A 7,561-nucleotide genomic window follows, 5' to 3' on the forward strand; every position below is an offset into this window, starting at 1 on the left:
AGTCAGATTGCATATTTGTCCCTAGGAGAAAATAAACCTCACAACGCTTTTACTGAAAAGCTGATACAGGACTAAGCAGGACATCTTGGGTTACTGAATTCAGTCTGACAGGTGCCATTTGTCACTTTGGTAAATTGATACCATTATTTTTTAAATTATCTAGGCTTCTCCCCAGTCACTTGCTCTGAAAAACAACCCCAGAATGTTTTTTTTTCACAGATAATTTGACAGTTGCTTATTTGCAGCCTCTTTTTAATTGTGGATACTTCATAGTTATTTGATATTGCACCATTTATCCTTTACCTGCATAAATCTTTTTCTGCACTGTGATTATCTGTAGATAGCAAGCACATGTCTTCTCAGACTTTTTTTTTTTTTTTTTTTTTTTTTTTTTTTTTTTTTTTTAATTTTTATTTATTTTGCTGTCTGTGTCTCTTCCCATCTAACCCTCTCTTCCCTCCCCACCTCATCCTCTTGCCTTTTTGCCTTTTTCTTCAGCATGGTTGGCTGGGATTGCATGTGATGTCTCCAAAAGAAGGGTTTGGTTTGTTTCCTGTGCTGACAATCAGTATTCTTCAAATTCAGCACATTGGAGTTCTGGGGGTTTTCGGATGGGGGAAAAAAGTAATCACCATTCAGCAGTGTAGTGAAGAAAGTAGATAAGAAGAAACAATTTCAGATTCCAGATCATCCATCTGTAAAAGTACACTAGGAATTTTTAAAACCTACGTCCCATCCAACAGTCAATAAAATGTATGGATAGCATACACGGTCTTTTCCAACTAGGATAGCACCTGATTTTACACAGTACCTTACAGAGCTGGAGAGTCTTAAAGCACTTTAAATAGTCTCAATTCCCAGATGGCTGCATTTAGTAGATTACACCTATAATTAGCAGTAATTAGCAGGCTAGGGAATGTTTCCCATAGGGCCTGTCTCCTCAGGGGGGCTTTACCCAGGTATGTGAGATGTGCCTAAAACACCTCTGTAGGACTGTCTGTGGGAAACTAATTCCCTTTGCTCTTCTTTCTGCAGACTCAAGGAGGTACCACTCTCCTCCTGCCAGAAAGGTGCCCAGCCTGCCAATTTATTGGCCCTGGGATCCACACATTACACAGGGGAGAAGCAGTAAACACGTGGATGGTTTTGTAAACCAGTGATGCACATATTCACTCCTTGGGAAAGGAGGAAGGAGGCAGACTGGATACTGGATCCCGTGTTTTATGATGTGTGGTGGTTAGTATGTAAAAGCAAAACAAGGAATGGGGACCACCTCTATGTTTTCTCTCCCAAGCACTGTAAGAGGGATTCCAGAGACTTGCAAAGCCTTTTGTTCACCTGTGGATTTTCTTCTAAGTCACCGGAAGTTTTTAAAAAAGGGTCTGTAATATGCTGTTTCACCTGTCCTATATTTCCCTGTCAAATATAAAAGGAGAGAACTGTTTACCTTTTTGGCTAGACTAGGAATACAGCACTCCTATGTGCACACCAGCAAGGCACGAAGATATGCCTGCTTTTACAGGCAATTCATACAGTCTCATTAATCTGCTTTGGCTTGCAATGGATGCCAGATTAGGCAGAAAAAAACCCAAATCCCACAGATTAATTACATCCAGGCAGTGCTCAGCTATGGTAAATCAGCCTAGACTCACTGACTTCAGTGAAAGTACATGAGTTCACATAGGTACAGATGTGAATTTTGAGACCAAAGCAATCTTAGATTACTTTCCTCTTATTACAAACTTACTGGAATCACCAAGATTTCCCTCTGAAAGCAGTGCCTCTCCACAGACAGTAACAGCTCATCAGTCAGCAATACAGCTTCCCATCCATCCTTTAACTTTCAAGAGGAACAGAGAGGAAGCACCACACATGACTTTGTGCACCTTTTGTAATACAACTCATTTCAAACTCGCTGGATCTACTGGATTGCACTGCACAAACACCTAGAATGCGTCTGCAAAGGGATGTTCTGGGCAATCAGTAAAAATTGACATTGGGGAACATCTGAGTGAGCATATGAGAAAGATTACAGTGTGTAATTCCCAGAAGGATTTAATGTATGTGGGATGAAGAAATCATTTGTATTTTATTTGCTTATAAAGCAACCTTAGATGTCTGAGAGCAGGAAATTTGGGTTAAGTAGACCTTAGGTATTGATGAACACAGTTATATGTAGAGCTTCTCCACGATTTTGTCAGAAGCCAAGGATAAGCAGAAGTTGTACAACAATTTCTGCTCTTAGCACTGGGTATTAAACTCTCCTTCGATAGTTGGAGTTCTCCACTTGGAGAAAACAAAAAAAATTGCTGACTTTGTTAAGCAGTGACTTTCTTGTGAACCACTAAAGGCCTAGTGCTGTAGATAGGTAGGCAGCCTAATGCAATAGATACACAGGTAAGTGCCTGTTCTTAGAGAGGAGAAGTTTGTGTGAGGATGTATTTGAGACAGTATTGATTGTGCTGTGCCAAGCCATTGCTGCCCAGCTTCAGGCTTCATACCCCATCAGAACCCCTTTGGCCCAAAGTGCCCTTCTCTGCAGAGGGAAATTCAGTGCCTGGAAATGGTCAGTACTGCCAAACAGGGCAGCATTGTAGCTCCTTTCTACCCAGCACTGAGTCTTGGGAGTTCCTCTGCACCAGCTCCCTGCAGCCCTCCTGGAGAGTGGTGCAAATACATGACAACACATGAGAGACTACATGGTGCAGAAAACTAGGAAACAAATGGAAAATTTCAACCTGCCAAGGAGTAGAAGAAGATTTCATTACAGAGCAAACACATGGATTTGGTTGAAGGTTGGGTTATGGGGGATCCCATGTATCTTTTCAAATCAGACTAAACTGCTTTTCAAAGGTTCATCTGAAAACTGCAGAAAACAGACTAAACTGCATTTTCTGCATATTTTTGTTCTGAAGTTTAACTGTCCTGATAAAAAGAGAGAAATTATGTTTAAACAAGCAAAAATAAAACCTGTTTTTCTAGATGAAGTTGTGTTTGCCAACATCAATAGCAGTAACTTGTATATTCCTAATTTAGCACTGACATTTCATGACACGAAATGCTCTTAGTACTTTTTTTCATGCTTCAATATGCAGGTCTGTCAAGGGATTTTCCAATAACCTTGTTTCACATGGTTTGTTCCACTAAGACAGTTCTCTCCTCCTGTGCATTTAGTTATCTGTCCTTAAATTTTGTATATTACCATATCTCTTTGCAGTTTTTCCTGGAGACAGGGGAAGAGTAAAGATCACATTTGTCTTCAGAAACTGATGAGGAAAAACTAAGGAAAATTTGTACAACTTTGTGTCACCAAAACTTCAACTTTCAGGGGAAAAAAAAAAAAAGAAAGAAAAAGTAGCTCTATTTGTTATCAAATATTTGTTGAGTGGAAAATGGAAATGAGTAACAGCCAGAATGGATTTGTTAAGAACAAAACATTATGTCCCACTGGTAGAATTTCCTTCCTACAATGGGTAATGGGCCTAATAGGTAGAGGAGAAGCAGTAGGAGTCACTTATCTTCATTTTGTCCTGTCCCTGGTTCACGTAACATTTTCATAAGCCAGGTAGAGTGTTGATGAAACAAGTGCAGGCTGTGTGCAAGCTCACAGCTGCACTCAGTGACCACATAGCCTGGTTCACAACTGGAATGGAAAGACAAACTAATGACGTTTTGTTGGCATCTATCCTGGACCTCCTCCTGCCTGCTGGTTTCACACAGCATCTGGAGGCCTGAACACAGAAGGAGCTGACTACATCTTCAGAAAACACTGGAAGAGAACAGAAGTAATACAGGATTAAAATTCAAGATGATTTCACAAGTGTCATTCAAGACTTTATAGACAGGGGTGTCATCTGCAGGTTGTACAAAATTACCTCTCTGTTCTGCCTGACATTTGTGAGGCCCCAGTATTTGATTCCTACAGAAGGAAGAATGACAATAATAATAATAAATTATAAAATAAAAATTATAAATTATTAAAAGAAGGCTGTAAGAGTAAAAGGTCTGAAATAGACTGCCAAGGGAGGTCCACGCCAAGCTTTCTGCTTGGTCACCTTTAGGGGGAGATTAGACAAATGTTTAAAAAATGACTTTGGTAAAAATGTTACTGCCATGGAATAGACAGATGAACTAGAGGAGCTCTTTAAGTCACAGGTCACATTTCTTTTTCTGCTTTTCTCCTCGGTACCCACATTCTCTCTCCTGAGGAAAAACAGACTCAAAAATGTTGTTTGATCGCCCGTTTTTTAAATACAGTGCAATTTTAGCGGTCATATACAAGTAAAGCAGTATCTCATATTGCCAAATTGCCAAACATCTGCCTGGGTTTTTAAACTCAGTGGCTAATCCACATTAGATAAAAAATAGGTCACTTGATTGTTCTGGCCCCAGTTTATAAAGAGTTTTCTGTATTAGGTGCCAAAGAAGTAGTAAATACACACTCAGGATTTCGTGGCAGTACCTACATATTAGCCACCCACAAACCCCTATCCTCTTAAAGCTGTATTGGCCCACATGGATACTTGTGCTGACTTTGCAGTTTTTAACATGACATCTGGCTTCCTTTTTCATAAGATATCTGCCAATGAACTTCTAAGGGAGCCTTTGAGCCTTTAGAAGGCAGCTTTTTTTTTTTTCTCATTTTATACGCCTTGTGGTACTAAATAAATCTTCAGAGAAAGTTCTTAGTGAAAGCAGAAAGTCAGAGGCAGAGCTCCCTTTGGTAATTTGCAATGCCTGATTTTTGTTACACAGAGTCAGATACTGAAGAAGCAGATTTCCAGTTTCAGGTTGACAGGTCAATTGCATTGCTATGTTCAGCTTTTCTCTTTATCAATTCGTGGCTAAGAGACTGGAGGGGCAAAGATGATAAAATAAACAGGGTAAAAGAGAGATCAGCCATGACAAAGGTGAGACTGGCAACCTCTGAATAAATATGGAAACAATCACTGAGGAAAATTAGTACACAGAGCAAGTCCAGGGAAATTACTGAGACAAGGTGTCAAATAAGTTTGATACCTGAGATTTGATCTGATGGAAGGAGTTCAACCAGACAGAAGGAGCACACCTGAGTAGCAAGTCAAGCAGAGCCTCTGAATTCTTAAAGGAGTCATAAAATCCTGTGGTGTTTGGAGCATCAGACTGCTCCACTCGAGAGAAAGGGTCTATTGTCAGCAGGACTAGCTGATGTCTAGTGGTACATTCCTCCAAGATTCACGTGATTCTATAACTTTTATCCAAAAGAATTGCTTTTGGATCTGCTGCGAATGAATGATACAATGCAGCTTGATTTTTGCTTCCCTCAGATATACATATATTTCCAGCAGTCTCTCAATTATAAAAGTCAATTTCACAGTCAGTAAATGGTTCATTTATTGATTCTCATCTACTAAATTCAAGCAGCTCCACAAACAATAATGTACTGGTGATGTATTGAGGAATAAAAAAATAACTCCCATTTCCAGGGAGGAAAAGCACAAAACTACAAACTGACAGCCCCTTTTCAGTACTGAAGCTGTAATTTTAAATGTCAAAAACCTTTGACATGCCTCATAGATTACATCTTTGGAGAGCTCTACTTCTGTTTAAAAGCTGAAATTAAAGGACTTTTACTTGTTTTGAATTGTAATTTCAATAGACTCTTTAGGCTGCAATATTTAATCTATTTCTCTGAGGTTTGCATAACTTATGCTGCCAAAGACCTCTTAGCAGAAGCCAATCTCCATTGAAATTCTGCACCTACACTCAAAACGTAAATAGAAAGAAGAAAGATTTAAAAGTATAATTAATCAAAAGCTCATTTCAGGACCTTGACTTCTAAAGGGTAAAAGAATGCTTGCAACCAAAAGACAGGTTTGAGCCCTTCTTGTTGCAAAACCAAATCCCTTGGGATTAGAGACCTGGTCATTCTCCAATAGCAATGCCAAGGACAAGAAAAAGATGACTTCTCCTGGCTGGGTTTTCATCTCTGCAGAGGGATTCTGCACAGCAGCCAGCTAGGTTATAATCTGCACCATTACATACCAAACCATGTCTCATGACACCTCCAGTTCCTGCAAAAGCCACCATGAACAGCTGGATTCATACTAAAGATCCACTTCTTTTTATCATTTCTCTCCATTGTAGGAATGCCTTCTGGAGAAACGGCCCATGCACCCTTCACTGCCTAAACTCCGTGCTGAACAAAGGCACCATGTCTGTCCCAGGGAAAAAAACTTAAAATAACCTCAAGGCTCAACAGAGGTTCAGCTTCAAGAAAGTGACAGTGGCAGGAGGAATCGGGCATATTTACAAATAAAAGTAACTCATTATGAAAGTTAAAATTAATCGCCATTCATTGCAGGTTTTTGTAGCATGGATTTTGTATGTTTACTGAAAGACCCTTCATGTGCATTCTGCTCTTTTAATAGAGAGGTGTGAAAGTGTGTCTTCCTTAGAAGATTTAAAGAGGATATGAAGATTTTGACCTTTTAAGTCTTTGGTAATCAGAAAAGCAGACCACTCGTTTGTTTGCTTTTCTCTAACTGCTCTAGTAAACTCCCTGGTGCTCCTTCTCCATATGGTACGGTTTTACTCCCTAATTTCCTCCTCCTTTGTAGAGAAGAGATGTCACAATAAAAAGACACTGGAATTTTCTGTAGTATACTCTGGATTTCTTTCTCTTTGTCTGTTAGGAAAAACATAGTCACTTAAAAAGCTATCTCTGGAAGAGCATGTTTAAGATAAAACTTAATTAAGCCTGACTTTAATGCTGAATAATTAAAACTACTGTACATCCAGTGGTCTGGCATGAAGGAATCTATGTTTAGCATAATTTTTGTAATTTCTGACTGTTAATCATATTGATTTTTTAAAAAAAGTAGTTACAGACATATCCAGTCCACTCTGATCTGTCTCTTGGCCTTGGGGAATACAGCAAACAGAATAGAAATGCCTTTTCTCACAAATAGCCAAATGAAGTCAGCAGTCTGTTAGTAACTAGATGTTGCTTCTAGATTTCCTGCCCACTTCTCTGAAAGTTTTTCCTCCACATTTCTTCAGAGCTGTGCTACAATGCTCAGAACCTTTAGCCTCCTGCTTAAGCTGACTTCAAACTTTAACTCTCTCATGTGGGAAAGCTAAGGGCATCCATCCACGGGAGTATGAAGGGATGAAGCAACTGTTGACAAAGTAGGAAGTCTTCCCTTGATTGCAGTGGATACTGCAACATGCTCCATGAGTAACTTATAACAGGAAAAAACCCAGGAGGAATGACTTGCCAGATAGAATGCAGGCAGAAACTCTCTGTATGCAGTGAGTATTCTTGTGGTACTGCTGAATGACAAAAGAACTGGTGGTAATCAGCCCTCACTTTTCACCTTCAAGCCTCACACCCACCATACTGTGGTGTGAGTGACGAATAGTCCCCACCATCCTGAAGTTATGGAACAGCTCCTGTGAAATGGATGGAGTGACTGATTAGGAATCCTAGTGCTTCTCTGGAAGTGGGAGCAGTGTGGTGGGAAAAAAAACCACATTTCACAGTGAGTGATTATGCAAGCAAGAGTGCAAATAAAATAGC

Source organism: Prinia subflava, chromosome 2 (genome assembly GCF_021018805.1).
Source record: "Prinia subflava isolate CZ2003 ecotype Zambia chromosome 2, Cam_Psub_1.2, whole genome shotgun sequence".
NCBI lineage: Eukaryota > Metazoa > Chordata > Aves > Passeriformes > Cisticolidae > Prinia > Prinia subflava.